The following is a 20,805-nucleotide window of genomic DNA, read 5'->3' as shown; positions in this document are numbered from 1 at the left end:
ATTTGCCCTCGTGCAAATCATGTATATTGTTGTTTCTCTTGGGCAAACTCTTTATACATATTGTTGTTTCGCCTTGGGTAGACAGGGGAGGCTTTGTCCATTAGGCGGTCTGTGCACGCGCCCGAACCGACCAAATACGCCGTCCCAGGGAGTGACATATTGCATGGGCTATGATCCGATCCTGCTGCATGAGCACGTATTCTAATTCAAACCGTGAGACATCGCACTAGACTGTGAAGTCCTAACCAAGCTACCCAACATCTGTATCTACGAGACCTTGTCGCTGCCATCCTCAGACCCTAGCGATCGATGTCCTCAACAACACAAAACATCGGTCTTTAGAAGACCCAGGGGCACCTGTCACCCATGATCGAATCATCAACTCCTTCACCATGACATTGATGATGAGCCATGCCGCATCATATGTTGTCGCGCACGACGGCTTCTGAGCTAACAACCAGGCTTATGTCACATGTCGGACATAGTTTACACCTTTCGGTAGCATGACCGAGATCGCCTTACTTAACACACCTCTCAGTTGTGCAAGTCACTGCTACTAGGCTGGCAGGCGACCAAGCCCACATCAAAACATCAACTATATGCAGTGCTTATAGATTAACTACACAAGTACTGTTTGGGAATTACACAGGTCTCACCACTGGTCAAAGATGGCCACAACTCTAGCTTTCCTACAAGGCATTCTATAGAGATTGTCTCGCAAAAAGATACATCGACCCAATCATGATACTCCCAAAAGGGATAGGGTACTTTGTCCCAACTTTCAACACAGATCCATCGCCAACAACAAGTTGGAGAAGCGACACGTGAACCAAACCAACCATTACTTCTAAACCGCACCGTAGTGCACCATAACACCTTCGAAACATCAACTTCGCAAGCTGATTTTCGAAGCTAGACCAGCTTTTGAGCCTACTTCCAAGGAGTCCTACGGCTCTCCATGATAACAGACGGTAGCCCGCCACATAAAATCGCCACCCTCACAAGCCAGTGCGATTGCAACAAGAATGCCAAACTTCAGCGAACCAGCTACTAATCCTCCGAGATTCCCAAGTAATCCCAAGCAGTAGCTCATGACATGCCAAATGCCTACCGATCCCACAACACACCAATCAAGGTGTTGGGGTAACCGCACACGAGGTGTGCACAACAAAAACCCACACTAGAACTACGTCCCAAAGCAGTTCCAAAGCACCTCACCGGGCATGTGAATCGGCAGATAGTCAAAGCACCTGCACTGATAATTCAGTGAGTGACAACCTGTAATACACTGAATTTTTGCAAATTGCAGGGTTCGAGTGTGTGGAATGATGTGTGGATCAATTCTACATATTCTAAAAGGTTAGAACAAGTTTTTGAAAAAGTTAGAGGTTGATTGGAATGCTAAAAGTGAGAAAATGCATTGATCTGCGAAAATCAGCATTTTTCTGCTTGTTGTACCGGTACAGCCATCGCCTTGTACCGGTACAACATTGACAGATTCGTGGCAATAAGGCTATTTTGGTCATTTCACACTTGATCTCTATCTTTAAGACCCCAGCTCGACCAGGGATGCTCAGTGGAGCTTGCTGGAGTCCAGAGAAGTGTTCTCCCATCTTTCTCTTTCTCTCTCTCTAGGGTTTTTCTCTCTCTACAACAAAATCGCCGATTTCGCTCGTTTTCGTCGTCGCGCGCGTTCTTCGCTGGTTGCGAGCGTCGCAGCGCCTTTGTGCACGTGCAAGAGAGCGTTTTGGAAGGCTTTTCGCAGCCCTGAACCAGTAGCTCACTGGTGGGAAGTCTAAGAAGGTAATCGGCTCAACTTTTCCGTTATCGACGTTTTATTAGTCGCTTTGAGTATGGAATTCGAGTTTATGCTTCTAGCTATATTCTTCTGAGGTTTCAGCAAGTATAAATGGGTTTTTTAGTTGCGGCTTAACCTCCTTAAATCTGGGATAAGCTACTTTGAAGCTCGGTAGAGTTAAGTAGGTCTTTTTGAAGCGATTTCGGCACCTTATGCGACTTGTTAATGCAGTTTTATATGTTGTCTTCGCAGCAGGTTTTTGAACCTATTTGAATGTAATTAGTGACCTTGGGGAGTAGTGTGGAAGGTGTTTTAACCTGAGGAAAGCAAGAATTTCAGGTAGAAACTGAAATTTTATGATTCCGACGTGTGTATATTAATCTTTGACGATTTTGACGCCGTATTGATGTTGCTCGCAGCAATAGCGCTTTTGACCTTGGGATCATTTTCTGTTGGCATTGGAATGTCATTAGGGGCTTAACTTGAGGTATATACTTAGCCCAAAAACAGGGAATTAAGTTTCCACTTTGTACTTATTGCGAATTTTGCCGAAATTGGAGTTTTGAGTAATCGTCATGGCGCGACTTTCTTATCTTGTTTTCAGCAGGATCGGAGCCTTGTTGAGCAGTATATTGGGAATTCTTGTGGTTGATTGGAGCTTCATAATAGGTGGGTCGGACCTAACCAGAGCAAGTGGAGCTCCCCTATGTTCTATATGTGCTATAGAATTGGTGTTGTTGTGCGCTTTTGCGTTTGATATAGGACTTGAGAAGTAAAATTGACTTGAAATCTCTATAAAGTAGAGAACACATATACATGAAAGTATTTATATTTATATTCAATTCAGTTGAATGACTTATGAACAAGTGTAGGATGCACTTATAAAGTAGAGAACAATGACATCTCTTGACTCGACTCCAAAGTAGAGAACTATGACATGCTTAAGACTATGTTGCTAGTGCCATAATAGTGGAAAGATTATAATGCCATGTGATTTAGCATTACTCTTACATGTTTACAATCTAGTGGATACTAGTTCTTGTTACTATTCGGGTATTGGAATTCCGATCAGAAGATCGAGGGTAAGAACATTACAAATGAAAACATGATAATTGAGACCTGTGGATTGTGAAATAGGCTTGCTTGCCATCGTGCTCATTCGCACATGCTTGTGAGGGTCGCTCCCTACAAGCTGGCACTCCGGAGTTGGCCTACGCGACAGTTGCTCGCCCGTGCGGGATTGGGTGCCGAAGTAGATTGCCGTGGGGAGTGTATACTACCACGGGGCCATTAGGCACGGCGCAAGCTGGACTACCTTGGGTAGGTCCCTGTGTATGAAAGGAATGTGCTAAAGGACATTGGACAGTAATGAATGATCACCAGTCATTGTGTATAGTTTCTGCTTACACATTCATATTTATGTTCATGCTTACAGTAGCTGCTATGTTTTATTGTTTAATTCATTCCTGTAGAAAGCTATTACATGTTGTTTACATCCTTATTACTTGCTTAGCATTGGAAAGGTACCCTGCAATTACATGCTCATTACTTGTTAGCATCATGCAATTATTGCTTTCGCTTTCATTTAGTACATCATGAGCCTAGTGGTGTAATTCGCCGAGGCTGGCGGCTTACCCACTGGGAACTATTGTTAATAGTTCTCACGCCCTTTTTATGGTTGTTTTTACAGAGCCATCTACAGGAGAGGCTAGGGATCGTGGCAAGGGAGTCGCGTCTAGCTAGACTTTGCTAGGAGCGTGCTAGTCAATCACCTTGCTACTCGGGCTACGGCCGAGGGTGATGTCCTTTGTATAGAGAAACCACCATTGTACCTATCCTATTTTTGTATACTCGTGATGTTTATGTACTACTTGGACCGAGAATTACAGTTGTGATACTTCTCTTCTGTCTAGATTTTGGATTGTATACTCGTTGTTCTTTTACTGATAGTATATCGAATTGTATATTGCTCTGATATTAGGATAGGACTCTCTTTGCTTTACTTCCTATCGACTTGCTTTCTTCATAGATGCCTTATATACTGCAGGTGTATGGCGGGTCTGTGCACGTACCGGATATGCTTCCGCTGGTACCCGGGCGTGACACAACCTCACCGTGCAACTCACGTGCGCAACTCGACCAGGATGTAGCTAACGAGTCGGGCGAACCTGCTCGATTATACTAGCACCGACCATAGCGTCTTGCCTGGGGCTCTGTAAGAGTTCTACAGTAATCTCGATCCATACTCCTGATTCTAAGGTCAGGAGTCATGTCGTCGAAGCTAGGCAGGTTAGATCTCACAAACTCACTGCATCTACCCAAAATTGAGTTCACTACTCTCTCCGTGACACTATGCCACCAATAGAGAATAAGATGATAGGGTAGGCATCACAGCCTTACTTACCAAGCATGGAGGAGAATTACCCATACTGCAGTCGCACAAGTGGCCGGTAATAAAGTCTCGGGCTGTACTCTAGCAGCCCTCACAATAGCCACAGTCGAAGCCGCTCTATACATCATCTCCGCGGAGATGCTCCTAGTAGCACTCGTGCTCTATGTAAGGAGTGTGGCCTGGGCAATAACAGCTGAGACAATCGTCTTGGCCCAGTAAGTAATATCACTTGGCCCTTGAAGGTCCCTACTTGACAGGAGCGGCTACACTTAGTGAATATCACTCCACCACTCGATGTCTACACTGGTACACCACCACTACTCCAGGCTGAGACATAAGTCTGTACGAAAATCGTAACGCGCACAGAGCAATAACCATGCACCTTGAGATTATTAAAACTCGACCAGAACACCGGGACTCAATCCTAACAACCTCGCACTCGCGTATCTATCACCTTAGGTCTTTCTATGGGTCAACCCAACCAGTGGTTCAGTTTTATTTTCAAGAAAATCATGAGTGAGTTCGTGTTGTAACCTTTTGCTCTGATACCACCTTATTTTGTCATACCCCAGGGTCCTTTTTTGAAAGCCAATTCAAAATTGGACAATCTTTATAAATCAAAGTTAATAGTGTAATATCCCTGGTGTTTAGCGGTCTGAGAGACTACCAGTATCTGTGGCTTGTTGACACGTCTGGTAGGTGTTGAGACAAGTCGGAGTCGTTTTGGTGCGAAATGGATGCAAAACGGACTTAGCGTGGTGCGACAGTGGAGTTCTGACACTGAAATCTGCAAAGTGTAGGATTTCAGTGTTGAGTACTGGTACCTGGGGAGAAGTACTGGTACCCCAGTGAGATTGTAGAACTGGATGCTCTCGGGTTTGCGCATGTCTGATGCTGAGTACCGGTACCTATTGTTGAGTACTGGTATTGAGCTCGGGTATCGGTACTACATCGGGCTGGTACCGGTACCCTGCGCACGAGACTACGAATTGAGGGACTGAGTATCGGTATTCAAGCTGAGTACCGATACTCTAGGTGGAAAAATGAGTTGGTAAGGGTATTTTGGTCCTTTTGATATGTCGTTCATGCCAACCGACCCTCAGCCTATTTATATGCATAGAAAGGTTGGAGAAGGCTGTTAGCTTCTCTTCTTCTTCCCTCTCCCTATCCAGTTGGATTTGATTGTAGAAAGGTTGTTCGAGCGCGTGGATGGTCCCGGTGGAGCTGTTGGAGGTGCAAGCTGAGCTTCCTTTTCGTTGTATTCGAGGATTGTTCGTGTGCGGTGGCCGGTATCGGTTGAGCCGCTTGAGGTCGAGCTAGCGCGAGGATCCTCCTATCAATTCCTAGCCGACGTTGGACGAGCGCTCGATGTGGGTTTATGTTTACCGAAATCGTCGGATTTTTTTCTAAGTCCTATAATTGTCAGCATGTATTATTGGTGTTGTTCATCATGTTGGTAGCTCAAATTCATCGAATTGATTGTTTTATAAAATTTGAATTTGGAGCATACATTAGTGATTTGATGAAATTATACATGTTGAACTGGGATTTGACTTAGGAGAAAACTCGTTAAACCTACACTGTCATTTTCTGAAAAGTTACCAGATTTAGCTTCAGGAGCTGTGGTTTTTTTGTATCCCCACTGTTAGTGCGTACTGGATACTCAGATTAGTATAGTATGAGTTTACGCTCGTGCTGAGGCACCAAGCTCATTTTACAGTAGAGTGTAGACTGTTCCGTACTGTCGGGTGCCGTCGTGGTTGACGGTGGACCCAGATTTGCATCAGATTGTGCCAAGGGCACGTGAGTTTTGGTTGTTATACCAGTTAGACCCATTTGTATTGACTACAGCCTGTGAAAGCCTAATTGAACTCGGCAGAGACACGCTTGCATATTCGGTTAGGTCGCGCCCACGAGTGCCGCTCCAGAGTGAGGCTTTGACTTGTGTTGATATCGCAGCCGTTCTGTTTGGACTATTTTTTTGGACCGGTCATCCCCGTTGGTGGTGTACGGTGTAGCTTGGTTACAGGCAGGGTGGGTCCGTTTGGGCAGCCCGTGTGAGATTGGGTCAGTGGCAGCTAGTGATGCATGTTTATATCTATAGATAGCCTGTGTTAGTTAGCGATGGTATAGTGGCATTTAGCTATAGAGGTCTTTCCAGCTTTCCTTACTATTTTTTGCACATATTTTTGTAGACTTAGTGGGTGGGCTGTTGAGATCGGTGGCAGTACCCACTGAGAACTACTCTGTTTCGCAGTAGTCCTCACACCTAGTTTTGACACCTTTTTGCAGAGCCTTCGTCTGCGGCTGCAGCTGTTGCTGATTCCGACAGTGGGAAGGGAGTCGCGAGCTAGATCCTTGTCACCCGTGGTCGCCATGCTAGCAGAGTACCCATCAGAACTAGTGGGTGGTTTCCATGTACATACTCTGTGTTTTGTGTACTCGCTAGAGCGAGGTGTTATGGTGGACTTTTGTATGTACAGTGAATCCTTTAAGTTTTATATATGTTTTAGTTTTAGCAGCTCTGTACTTTGGTTGTAGCTTCTATTCGTTTGCAGGTACAGTTATCGCTTCGTAAACACGAAAAATTTCTATGTATACGGCGGGTCTGTTGGCGTGCCCGGGGAAACATGGTAATCCGGGGCGTGATAGATTAAGTTGGTATTAGAGCTTAGTATTAGGTCGTTGAGACCTAGAAAGCCCTAGGCTTGGCAGACCTTAGGAAGGTAAGACGCGAGAGGCGTGACTTATCGCGAAAGTCGATGATTGAGTTGTTTTAACTCCTCCTAGAGTGGAAGGAGTGACCTAAGGAGTGACTGTTTCTGCCAAGAAAATTATGTCGGCTGCAACTGACATAATTTTGAGGAGGAACATGAGCGGCTTTCAAAATTTTTGCTTGATTGGGTCGAGAGTTGGTTGTGTTTTGTATCTGACCCTTATTTTGGTTTCAGGTAACTATGTATTGACGCCGAGATCGACCACCGATGCGGGATCGTTCAGCGCCATCGGAGATGCCGGCACAGGCAGGACCGAGTGCACCCCCTAATTTGATAGAGCAGTTGGCTGCCTTGATTGAGGTGACCACGCAGCAGGGGGTGTTACTATAGAGAATGTGTGAGACTTTTACTTAGCAGCCGAGTACAGTGCCCAGAATGTCAGAGTAGCAGGCACCACCTCCGACTACTCCAGTGGCCGCACCAGCCACTGTAAGAAAATCATGTGTACGCAGCGGAAGAAAATAACACAATGAAAAATTTTCTTGAAAACCAAAGATCACCTCGTGTTTCGTTTTAGATCATTAATAATAGATCTAATTGATCTAATCAAATAGGATCTATATTATTTTATTTTNCCAACAACCACCTGCATGTTCGCTCCAGTGTCCCCACACTGATGACTCGAGATTCGTCATCCCAAAAGGGAAGCGGCACACACATCAATCTTACCGGATCAATCATCGTCCCCATGATGATCCTCCGATTGAGAGCATTATGAATTAATCACCAATAATATGTATCTCAAATTCTCAACTCTTGAGAATACATATTATCATCTTATTAATTCAAAGGACGATTCATGGACACATTTAACATGAATGGAATAAAAGGCCCAATTATATAAAGATTAAGTACAAAAATATGTCCCATAGAAAATAAAATGCGTCAGCCTGATAGGCTTCTAGGGCATACAACTAACAGCCACAACCGTACCCCCACCAGCGACAGCTCCTACCGCACCAGTTGCACCTCCCAGAGAGGCGTCACAGATGTCAGAGGCCGAGCAGGAGCGGATGACAGAGAGGCTCACTCATTTTTGTCGATTTGATCCGCCGCACTTCAATGGTAGTCGCACCGAGCCCTGGGTGGTAGAGGCATGGGTGAGTGCGATGGAAAAACAGTTTGAGGATCTGTTTATACCGGAGCGAGAGTAGGTATATCTGGCAGTGCACTGTTTGGCGGATGATGCATATGCCTAGTGGAGGAGGACGCGGCAGAACCGACGTTTGGTGGCTCTACAGATGAGGTGGGACGAGTTTTGTGGAATGCTGTACGGGGCCTATTTTTCAACCAGTGTGAAGAAAAACTCGAGGCAGACCTGAAAAAGCTACAGCAGGGAGAGCAGTCAGTTCAGGAGTACACTCGAGAGTTCACTAGGCTTCTGAACCGTGTTGCATTTGTAGCCAGGGATGAGCCCACAAGGTCTATTTGTATGAGAGAGGTCTGAGGTCAGGGATCTTTGTTTTGGTTCAGATGTAGAGGTTGAGAACCTTGGATGCGTCAATTGAGCAGGCGTTGTGGGTTGAGAGAGGAGCTGTATCAGTTCGTGAGCGAGCCACGGTGTCGGGACAGAGTCAGGACAGGAAGCGTCCGGTTCTAGATGACGGAGGACAGACCAATAGAAGGCATCCGCCGAGGCCTCAACGATCACGTTTTCAGGGTCGTGGGTCTTCGAGGCGACAGCGGTCCGAGGGATCTCGTCAGCAGCGACAGCAGCAGGGGATTCCAGAGTGTGTTATTTGTAGGGGACCGCACTGGCCTCGTTATTGTGAGCTGAGAGAGGGCCGGTGTTTTGGTTGTGGACAGCCAGGGCATCTACGAGCGGCTTGTCCCTGAGCAGCAGCACCAGCACCAGCACCTTCGACGGCGTCGGCCCTGCCGGTACCTCCGCAGACCTTTGGAGCACTACCGAGCTACAGCCAGGCTAACAGAGCTTCAGTGCCGCGGTACAGTGAGCGGCAACAGCAGACATCGAGTGGCAGAGTATATGCAGCTCAAGTTGGGGACTCCACGGCAGCAGACCGTGTGGTGGGAGATATCATTTTGATTTCTGGTATTACAGCTCGTACTTTATTTGATACTGGTGCATCACATTCTTTTATTAGTCGAGTATTTGTATCATTGTATGGACTAGAGATAGGGCCACTGTTGTATGCACGAGATGTGCAGATTTCCGACCATATTTTATATCTGGCGGAGTGTTGTTGGGCTTGTCCAGTGCAGTTGGGCTCTTGGATTATGCTTGCAGACCTGTTGGTCTCAGGGCAGTTGCAGGACTTTGATGTAGTGCTTCGCATGGATTGGCTGGCTCGGTATTATGCGACGATCCACTGTAGAGCTAGGACAGTGACGTTTCACGAGCCAGGCCAGGAGGAGTTCACCGTCAGAGACTGCAGGAGTATGTTGTTTGCCACTTGGATCTCTTCAGCAAGGGCTAGACAGCTGATGAGTCGAGGATGTATCGCTTTCTTAGCGATGGTAGTAGAGGTGCCTATGACGGCATCGAGAGGTGCCTACGACGGTATCGGGACTCGAGGATATCCTTGTAGTTCGTGAGTTCCCGAATATTTTTCCTATTAATCAATAAAGATATTAGTAATTAAATAAACACACTAATAAATAATTATTAATTTAGCTAATATTTTATTATTAAATTAGTTAATTATTAATTAGTTAATTATTAATACTATTAATAGTATTACAACGCAATTCTATATATACACATAGAGCTAGGCACTTATGCTTTCGAAAGTACGGAGAGCCCGAGCTTTTAAGTTGTTATCGATAATGGGATATCCGATTCGGCAATCGGTTCGGTTATCATGATCTACGCTATTAGAACTATTTAGAAATTAAATTTCATAATTTTTTGAGTTCTTTTGTTTAATGACAGTCTCAAAATGAACGGCTGAAAATAAAAATCTCTTAAAATACGGTGGTAAAACACTCAAATTTCAAATAACGAGTATTGTTCTTACTATTGATGTTAAATAGAATTTTTTATTAAAGTTTCATATAATTTAGATTATTTTTTACACCATTGAACTTAAAAACGTATCATATCGACCGTTAAAATAGCCATTGTTGAGACATTTTGAGCACTTAGTGAATGATGTCGAAAAATTATAAAATTTGAGTTTTAAATAGTTTCAATAGTATAGATTATGTCTAACGGAGTCGATTATCGAATCAGATGCCCTATCATCGTAAACAACTTATAAGTACGGAGGCCTCCGTACTTTCGAAAGCACAGGAGACATACTCTCTCTCTCTATATATATATAAATATATATGTAATTATATATAATATATATTATAATTATATATATAATACATATTATGTATTTTAATTATATGTATATATATAGAATTCGGTTTATTAGGCATATTTGCTAGCCAACAAAATCAAACCACCAAAACCACACTCTAATTACTCTCTTTCTCTCTTTCTTTCACTTATTCCTCGCAAAGTCATGTCCCCTAAATTATTTTTCTTAGTATTATAATATCATATTTCATACATTTATTTTATATGTTGAATTATTAAACATATTTTTGTATGAAATTTTAGATAATGTTATATAAAAATTAAATTATAGGTTGCATCATATTAAGAATTTCAAGCGGCTCGTTTAAAGCTCGAGTTCGCTCGATTCGAATTTAGACTCACTCGAACTCATCTCGAATTAATTTAAAGTCGAGTTTGAGCCTAAATTTAGACTCGAAATTAAAGTTCACATAAGCTCGGGCTCGTTTCCAACGTCTGTGAACAAATACATACAAACTATGGACTTAGTCAGAGCTGCTAGGACTGACAGTGATTAATTGTTTCCCATTTGGCAAACGAGGTATAATCTCTCCGGGAGTGTTTATTTCGCCAAAAATCGTAAATTTTTTTAAAATGATATTTTTTCATAAAATACGCTTTTTCTTCAGTTTTTATTTTTTTCTAGATGAAAAAAAAAAATTAGAAAACCAAAAGGGAATTTTTCTATAAAATTTGTAAAAAAACCATTTCTTTTGAGAACTAAAAGAGAGAAAAATATTTTTCTAGTAAGAAAAATTATTTTCTAGAATATATAAACATCCCCTTAATGGAATTAAGAGGACGCACATTGGATAGAATTATGTACAAAAGTTATATAAACATCCCTATATGCGACAGGATGCATCTCAGCCGTTGGATTTTGAAGGTTTGACTCTAGCTAGTTTAGAAATGTTAAAAAACGGTTGAGATTCAGGATGGATTTTTAAGAATCTAAATCCGACTATCAAATTCGAAATTCGAATCCGAACTCGAACATAACCAAAACTCCGAAATCTGAACTCGAACCCACAAATCCAAATTCGAAATAATTATTTTTCTTCACCATATTTTAAAATATATTGCATTAAATCTAAAGTTTTCAAATACAAATTTAAATATAAAATCAAACATTTATATCGATATATATATATATATATATATATATATATATATATATAGAATAGGCTGGAATACTAATTATAGAAAATGCTCTTTTTGCTATCAATTTTTAACCCTTGGATGAAAATTGTAGGTGTCAGGATGGTATTAGTCGCTTAAAGTTGAGTGGTTCCTAGGGTTGAGTGGTCCCCACTGGTTTATAGTATTTAATCTAATGGTTAGAAATGATGAAAAGAGTTGATCCAAAGGCAAAAAACTGGTAGCAATAATGAAATTTGCTATCTAATAGTAGCCCAGTCCAACTCTATATATATATACTATAACCCAGTGGGGACCACTCAACCTTAGGGGGACCACTCAACTTTAACCGACTAATACCATCCTGACCCTACAATTTTTCATCAAAAGGTTAAAAAACTTGATAGCAAAAAGAGCGTTTTACTACTAATAGTATTCCCAGCCTAATTCTATAGTAAATATATATATATATATATATATATATATATATATATATATATATATATATATATATATATATATGTTGGCGTCTTTTTTTTATATCCACATCTGAAACTCTTTTTATTTAGCATCGGATGAATCCATTCCGATTAGTTTCGAATTCGGATAAAATTTTGAATATCCATATCCATTGACATTCCGACTACTGCAGTTGATCGCAGATGGACGGTGAGATTGCTTAGTGTGTAGACTGTAGAGTTAAGAAACCTGACAGGAACCATGATTGATTGCTCAATTTAGCCAACGAACAGGACTGTCTGCAGGTTAGCTCAACTCACCTGATTCATGCTTCAAACTTGGATCCAGTGCAGCCATTAACATGTAGGTCCTCTTTTTTTATTTTTATTTATTTTTGGCTAACAGATGTATAGGATCAATTTTGGTTAAAGATTAGCCACATAAGAATTTACTATACTTTGCTAAAACTCTATTTTGTAACACTTGCATGAGCTAATACAAAATCACTAGCCGAACAAATTAATGAGGGGTTTGCCAGATTAAGTAATTAATTAGGTCAGATAAAAAGTACATATTTTCCTGTACTATAGTAAGTAAAGTACATTTTGAAACAAATATCTCAAATTTTGATTTTACTATTTAACCATACGATATTTTCGAAAAATGTAGGTACCTGAACATTAATGTTTTGAGTGTAGAGTGTTTTATCTAATCTTTTTACTATTTGTAACATTTTAAGTGAATATTCTACAACCTACCAGAAGTACTTTTTGTTACTTTGACAACATATTTTATCAACAACCTTAGCTTATAACTACTGTAAAATTAGATTCCAAAATTAGATCTTTTAATGTTCAGATGTCGATTTTAAAAGTACTATATGGCTAGATAGTAAAATTAAAATTTTTAAAGATAAATATTAGTTAATTTTTTCTGTTGTGTGATATAGCTCATTTTTATTTTGCCACCTACAGTTTAAAAAGCTACACTTAACTTTTATATAGATTTTTTTTTTATTTTAATAAAAAAGTTTTATCGTCAAATAGAGTAAATTTCACAAAGCGATCCCTTGTTTAACAAAAGGTCCTTACAGTGAAACAAAATTAAAATTGTAGGATGGTTAAATATAACTTTTTGAACTGCGGGGTGACAAAGTAAAAATGCGCCATACCACATGATATATAGTCAAATGCAACTTTTGAATCACGGAGTGAGAAAGTAAAAAAAAAAAATGATATATCGCATAAAGGCAAATTGAAGTTTATTTAATTTGTAAAGTTTAGGTACCTCTCTCAGAACCAAAAATTATAATGATGGACTTTATGTTGAGTGAAAATTTGATTTGGTTATGATCAATTCAAAATGGTGTAGATGTTACAGAGAAATTAAGCACTCGCACCATCCCTAAAACAACTGCATATCTGAGCCAATTCTTGATTTAACAAAAGGAGGAACAAATTTAGACCAATTCATGTATAAATATGGTAGGTCTTATATACTATTAGAAGCATGAATGCCTCGGTGCTCCTAAGCCGTTTTCAATGATGTAACTTCCGAATTGACGATCGGCTTTGTTAGATTTGATCTAACGTATTTGAACTATCTAGAAAATAAATTTTACGGTTTTTCGTTATCATTTATCTAGTGACCGAAAAGACTTAAAATCAACAATTGGAAATAAAAATCTAAAAAAAGTTATGATTGGCACTTTCGATTACTAGATAAACGATATCGAAAATCCTCAAAAATTGTTTTGTATATATTTCAAATGCGCTAGATCAAATCTAGCGGAGCCGATTGTCGATTCGAAAGTCCTATCATCGAAAATGACTTGGAAGCACGGAGGTCTTCATGCTGCTAATAACAGACAAGACCTACTCTATCTCTCTCTCTTTCTCTGGATATATTATTGATCTAGTAACCGAAAGAGTTTAAAATGTGTATATATATATACTTCTCCAATTAATCCATATTATTAAATGTCACAAACAAGCAGTGTCTTCTTCTGTTCACATGTAATTTTGCCCCATCCAAATTTATCAATAAATGTTTGCATGTTAATTGCCTCTCCAAATTTATTGTGACCCCACTGAGGATACAGCTGCTGAGCCCTAATAATTGTACCAGAAAAAAAAAAAATGACACATGACAAGCAATTATAAGCCATACCTAAACATTCATTTAGATGCTTAATTCTTCCCCCTTTTATATATAACTGCCTCACTCAATCACAGGAAAGAGACACCCACAAATGCACTTTAATTTCTCTCAAATTGCATATTACAATTTAACTTTACCAAACCAAACACAGGATACATTTAATAGTAGAAATAGAGAACAAGAATATATATGAATCAATAATAATAATAATAATAATAATAATAGTCATTATGAATCTATTATGAATCTATTGGAGCTTTACATGGGAAAAAAATTAATGAAGGAGATATAATTAAGTAACAACAAATCTCTTCCTATCGAATGGTGTAAGAACAAGATCTGCGGCCACTTCTTATTCTATAATATTATTGTAGATCAACTCATCCTCCTAAAATCCCCCCCTCTCTCTTTCTCTCTCTATATCTCCAAACAATAAATAAAAAGGAAAATAAATTGTAAAAAAAAGAAAGGAAAATAAGTAGATCGATCTCTTAATTTGTAGTTACCTAAGTGTATCAATCCCTCTCATAGGAAGAGGCGAAGGCGCCGGGGCCGGCGCCGGCGAAAATGCTGTCGTATTTACTATTATTCTATTCTTGATCTCCAAGTAGTGTGGATTTTCCATTGAGCTCATCATTCTCCTTGATTTTATTTCATTCATAGCTTCTCCTGCAAAACAAACAAGCATTTGATTAGCTACTAAATTGATAAGTAGATAAACCCAATACAGATAACAACAACAACAACAACAATAATGATCATGTACAAAAGATGAGAAATGGTGATGTATGTTTTATATACCGTGAGAACCGAGGTTTGGTTTTGCTGAAGCAGACCAGAAGATGAGGGTAGGGGTGATAATGGTGATTAGAGCCCAGCAAAAGAAGATTAGTACATAGGCTCTTGGGGGCATCTCTCTCTCTCTCTCTCTAAACCCAATCTCTCTCTCTCTCTCTAAACCCAATCTCTCTCTCTCTCTCTCTCTCTCTAGAACTGCAGAGGAGGGAGGAGAAGAAGACCAGCAGAGGAATCTTTGTTGCCAGTGGAGCAGATGAGAGGCCAGAGAGAGAAAGAAAATGAAGAGAGAGAGAGAAGAGGGGGATGGAGGGAGAGAGAGAGAAAAAAAAAAGAGAAGAAAATAAAGAAATGTGGGGGATTGGGCAAGAGAACTAATTAAGTGCGCACACATAATATTTAATCAATACATAGACTTCATGTAAGAAAGAATTAATTATTAACTCATCATTCACTATATAACTTTTTTTTTTCTTTTTTTTTTTTCTATGTTTGATTAGGTGATCAACTGTAGGACATTTTCAAAAGACCCCTTCAACTTTTGAATTTTCAGAGTTGAGTAATTTTGATCAATTAAATTGGCAATTTCTTCTTAAAAAAAATTCTCGCTGAAAAACCACAAAATATCCGAGGCTCCTGACAAGGGATCGACTTGCCGTGAATATTCTTAAAAAAAAAATCAAATTTAATGGCTTTAATTACTTTTAGCTGATAAAAATAATAATTTAAAACACGAAATAGTCTACAACTCAAAAATATTGTCGGGTTACCGATTACCGATTTAACCACCGGGTCGAATAACATCGATAAAACCTCATAAATATTTAATTATTATTTTTTTATATTATATTATATATATAATAAGAAAATTAGGATTCTATATTATTTTAAAATTTTTTTATATTATATATAATTAAAAATATATTCAACGTATAAACTATTAAAAAACTAATATATAAATTTTGAATTAATTATTAAAATATATAAAAAAAAGGAAATTTAGGTAATTCTTGTAAAACTATGTCGGTTCATCTGTTCATTGGTTGAACCACCGGTTTAAAACACTAGATAAAAGTAAAAGTAAAAAATTGACTATTAACAACTAACAAAAAAATTAAATTTAGTAGGTAAAAATGTATGGAGAACCAATCTGAAATAGGCCCCCTCAAACTTTACTATTTTTTTTTTAATTGAAACCCTCGTGGCTTTCAAATTTTTTTTTTTTTTATTTGAGTTTTGTTTGTTAAGTTAAAGATTTTATTATATTTAATGTTTGAATTAATTAGCTATTCCCAATCAATGATTTCAGTTTTATTTTCCATAAAGTGATTAAATTATTAAATGTAATAAATTTATAAATGAATTTAAGAAAACCCTTCATTATTTGGCTAAATTCATCACTTAATTCAAAAAAAGCTAAATTATAGAAAACTCTCTTATAAATACCCTCTTTTTTACTTTTTCTCCCTAACTTTCAAAAATCTATATTTCACCCCCTCAATATTTCAAATTGTTATATTCAGCCCCCTTCCGAAAGGGTTCAATTACTATTCCGTCCATTTATTATAATTTATAACAAAAATAGACTTTAAAATGAGAAAAATATATTAAAAAAATTATTTTTTTTCTTATAGAAAAAATAAGGGTGATTTGATCATTTTGCACTCTCTGTTAACGTCGTACTGTTCTGAAAACATCTTTAAAATTTGAAGAAAATAAAATATAGATTTCTAAAAGTTTGAAAGAAAAAGAATAAAAAAGAAATATTTATAGAGAGGTTTTCAGTAATTTATCCTTGAAAAAAAATATAAAAGCTAGCTACAAAGGGAACAATCCCCACAAAAAAAAAAGAAAAAAGAAGGAAAAAAGAGTTTGGGGGACTATTATGCGACGGCCAATAGTTGGAGAGGTATTTATACATTTTCATCAATTAAATAAATTTTTTTTTTAACTTAATTAACTAGAATAATAACTTTTGAATGATTAAAAATATGATGACAACTAGCGGTAGGTGAGGGGTTGCTGAGAAAGAGAGAGAGAGAGATGGAGAGAGAGAGAGAGAGAGAGAGAGAGAGAGAGGGGGATAAATGAATTGTGATGTGATCATGTGAGAGAGACCCCTTCATCTCCTGTGTCACGCCATGTGGTAGATTGAGGTTTTATGGGATAAATCTCGGCCGTTAGATCGCATGTGATTTTGATTATTGATTATCCAATTAAACAACGTGTTGGCATGTTTTTTTACTCGGATCCATGACGATGTGATTTGTAATATGTGATATATGATACAAGTCAAACAAGCGGTTTGGATTTGGAGAAGCGTTAATAATTTTTTCTTTTGATATTTTTGTGCTTTTGATCTCCAAAGTACTATTCGTATAATACTTTTAAGATTAAGTAATAACACACTCTACAGTAGGGCTAAAAAGATTTTTTTTTTTTTTTTTTAATGAAGAAAGATAGCGTACCGCTGAAAATGTCGAGTAACTATGTTTCAAACCTGGGATCTCGCATACCGACTATCAAATTTTTGCCACTTATGTTAGAGACGATTGGTCTAAAAAAAATCTTTAGTATCTAAATTTTTTGTCAAAGCTAATGTTTCAAATTCGATCATTACGAAGCTTTGAGATGATTCATTTTAATTTGAACCGTGTTGGTTGAAATAGTATAGCTGATTATATTTATAGAGAGTGAGAGAGAGAGGAGAGAGAGAGAGAGTTGAGCTAGAATGTTATCGGTAGTAAACGGACTCCGTTGCCGGCCATTTGTTTTTTATTATGGAGCCTCCAAATCAACGATCGGCACTATTGAACATGATCTATACCACTGGAAGCATTTAGAAATCAAATTTCATACTTTTTCGATGTTATTCTTTTGTCCATCAAGTGGACACAAAATGAACGGCTGAAAATGAATATCGTTTAAAAAGTGATGATAGGAATCTTGTAATCAAGATCGAGAGTATAGATTTTTTTCTAAATAGTTTAAAAAATTTTCTACCCAAAATTCAATTGATTTGGATATCTTTACACTGTTAAACGAGAAAACGCCTTATATTGATCATTAAAATTATAAATTTTAAAACCCTTTCATCATTAGGTTAATGATGCCAAAAAGATTTAAAATTTAGTTTTTAAATACTTCAAATGGTATAGATCATGTTCAACGGTGCCGATCGTCGATTTGGAGATCGTTAAAGTGACAAGTGGACATTGACTAGAATAGTGAACAATGACATTATTGCTATTCACATTGTGAATATTGGGGTAGTTGCATACTCATGCATTTACATATTGGTTACTCTCATGTACATACCTGTGGTAGTTGCTTTATTACTTATGCAAATCATGCTAAGTAGAGACATCATGGTTGAGCAGTATTCATCTTTACTTACCCGTTGTATTTATCGCTTTTGCTTATGCTTATACACTGACCCCTTTTTGTAGCTTTTGGACCTAGTGGCGCACTTCACTGAAGTTAGTAATTGCCCACTGGAAACTATTATTTAATAGTTCTCACGCCCCTGTTTCTATTTTTCCTTTTCAGAGCCTTCGGCACCGGCGGAGGCACGGGATTGCGGCAAGGGTGTCGCGTAGTTAGCTCAGAGAGAGTCCGTTTTGCTATAGGTGGTTACTCCTTCCTTGTTGTGTTTGAGAGAGGGAGAGATTTTGCACCATGTATAGAGAGACCACCTTGTATTCAGATTAGTACTTGTTATGGGACTCCGTTTGTATTATCTTGTGTTTTACTTAGTGGATTATCAGTTTTATGGTCTTCTCCTTGTTGTAGCACTTTGTAGTACTTTGCTCTGATACTCCTAGATGCTTTCTCTTATTGCTTTATTTACCGCTTTATTTTAGACGCCTTGTATGTTTCAGACGTACGGCGGGTCTGGGCACGCGCCGGGCGTGCTTCCGCCGGGTCCCGGGATGTGACAGATTAGTTTGGTATCAGAGTCTAGGGTTGAGTCTTAGTGGACCTAGCAAACCTTAGGCCGGTTGGACTATAGGAAATAGGCTCGTGAGAGACGAGGTCTATTCGACTTGTAAGCGAAAGTATCTTGATTGGGTATCTTGGATAACACTAGAAAGTGGAGTTAAATTGAAGTGTATAGCTTCTAACTTCGCGGAGGGTTACGTTGGCGGCCGACAACGTAACATCGGGAGTTAGTAGTGAAGCACAGTTCATTACGTTCGCATAATTTCGGGTATTACCTTCTTGAGTGGGGATATGATGACGTGAGTTTGCTAACTTACGCTTTTATGATATTGTAGTGTGATGCCGATTACACGCTCCCAATCTACCGGAGCGGATAACGCGGCAAATCTGGAGGAGGTCGAGACCTCTGCTACCTCCGGATCCAGCGGGGTCCGAGAGTTGAGGGGCCAGCTTGCGGCCCTCACTGATATGGTGGCACAGCAGACTGAGGCGGCGCGCCGACAGGAGGCGTGGATGAAGCATCTGGAGGATCTCCTACTGCAGCAGGCGGAGGCTCGGAAGACTCAGGTCCCTACACCGCCAGCACCAATCGTGGACGTCGCGCCGAGAGCGCCATCCTTATAAAAACCGGGAACCTACTTCGCTACATGCCAATCCTACTATTACCAAGGAATCCCAACTCACCCACTAATCAACTTATTATACTAGATTGCCCACTTTTACCAGTTTTCCCAATTAGATTACTGTCTTTTGAATTATCGTGGTTCACGAACCAACAGTCCGGGGCCCTGGGCCGCCTTCGGACGGGCCGCGCACGGGTCTGGACGGCATGCAGACTTTGTATGTTCCGCAGATTTTATTTCGCCATTTATTTCGTTATTCTCTTTCGTAGATCCTCATAGTCTCGTTTCATAATGCTTCACGATATTGTTCCTTTTCTAGTATTTTGACTATTAGGTGATTCATTTTGTGTTCTATTATGTTTGCCTCAGGGTATTGTTCATGATTAGACTTATGTTCCACCAGAGAGATATGTACCACGTTTTAGAGAGGGAGAGAGTTTGTGTTATTCCTTCCTCATTGGTGGATATCGTTTTGCCTGAGAGAGACTCGATCGATGCGCTGTGGGAACGGCGTTAGGGCACGGAGGCGGCCATGGCTTCCGAGACTTTTCCTTTGTATCTTTGTCCCCGCACTCTTGATAATTTATTATCAAAGGTCACCCGTTAATGACTGTAGTCACTTCACGCGGTGATACGGGTTTTCGATGTTTTTCCCTAGTCACATATTCGTATTCGTTTTCGCTATTTATGTTGCCCATTCATTTCTACTTATGACGAGTTGGTACTACAGAGATGAATCGTACTAAACGTATTCAGTCATTAACGGCGAGAGGTGATACTCGCGCGCTAGGTGATGGAGGGCCATCCAAACCTCCAATCTCCTAACGTGTTTGGCCTTCTAGCTGCCAGCGTTGGGAGGGAGTTTCTACGCCCGGAACAGGAGCAGCAGGGCGTGCTGCTTTCCGTGCGTCACTTCTTCGGCTCTTTTGAGGGCGAGCATGAGCCGGTGTCAGGCTAGTGGAACCGCGTTCAACGCGTTCAGGACAAGGTAGAAGGCAAACTGTGATCAGCCCTTCATCACACGGTTGTCTTCGAGGAACTTGAAGAAGGTACTTTAGCGGCGGTTCAGCTACGACCCCAAGAGGACCTCTAGGTTGGTGGTCGCCATCCGGAGCGGCAGGTCCACACACACCGCTCGATTTGAGCTAGAGAGAGGAGATACTTCCACATTGCCTTCTCAAAGAGATATACGTAGTTGATAAAGAGGTGCTAGGTCACCAGCTGGAAGAGCGGCAACTTCTAGGCTCCTGGAGTGGAGGATTTGAACAACTCCGCGAGGTAGTCAGCCAGGGCGAGACGGGGGAGTTGGTAGTACCCCTTCTGGCGAGGGTGGCCTCCGGAGACGTATCCACCACGGCGTTATCGGAGGAGGACTCCGCGATGGCGCCCACGACGAGCGCTTCTTGACCCTCTCC

At 39.8% G+C, this 20,805-nt stretch overlaps 1 long non-coding RNA gene across 1 annotated transcript; it reads right to left on the bottom strand.

The window, feature by feature from the left end:
- On the bottom strand, positions 14,113-15,226 carry LOC109718105. The gene is made up of 2 exons (XR_002218378.1): positions 14,832-15,226; positions 14,113-14,699 (listed from the first exon to the last, which is right to left on the bottom strand). It is a non-coding gene; the product is annotated as an uncharacterized LOC109718105 (long non-coding RNA).

The sequence above is a fragment of the Ananas comosus genome, linkage group 12 (genome assembly GCF_001540865.1).
Source record: "Ananas comosus cultivar F153 linkage group 12, ASM154086v1, whole genome shotgun sequence".
NCBI lineage: Eukaryota > Viridiplantae > Streptophyta > Magnoliopsida > Poales > Bromeliaceae > Ananas > Ananas comosus.
Note: the sequence above shows the minus strand (reverse complement) of the source record. Positions and strands in the feature narration are given on the sequence as shown.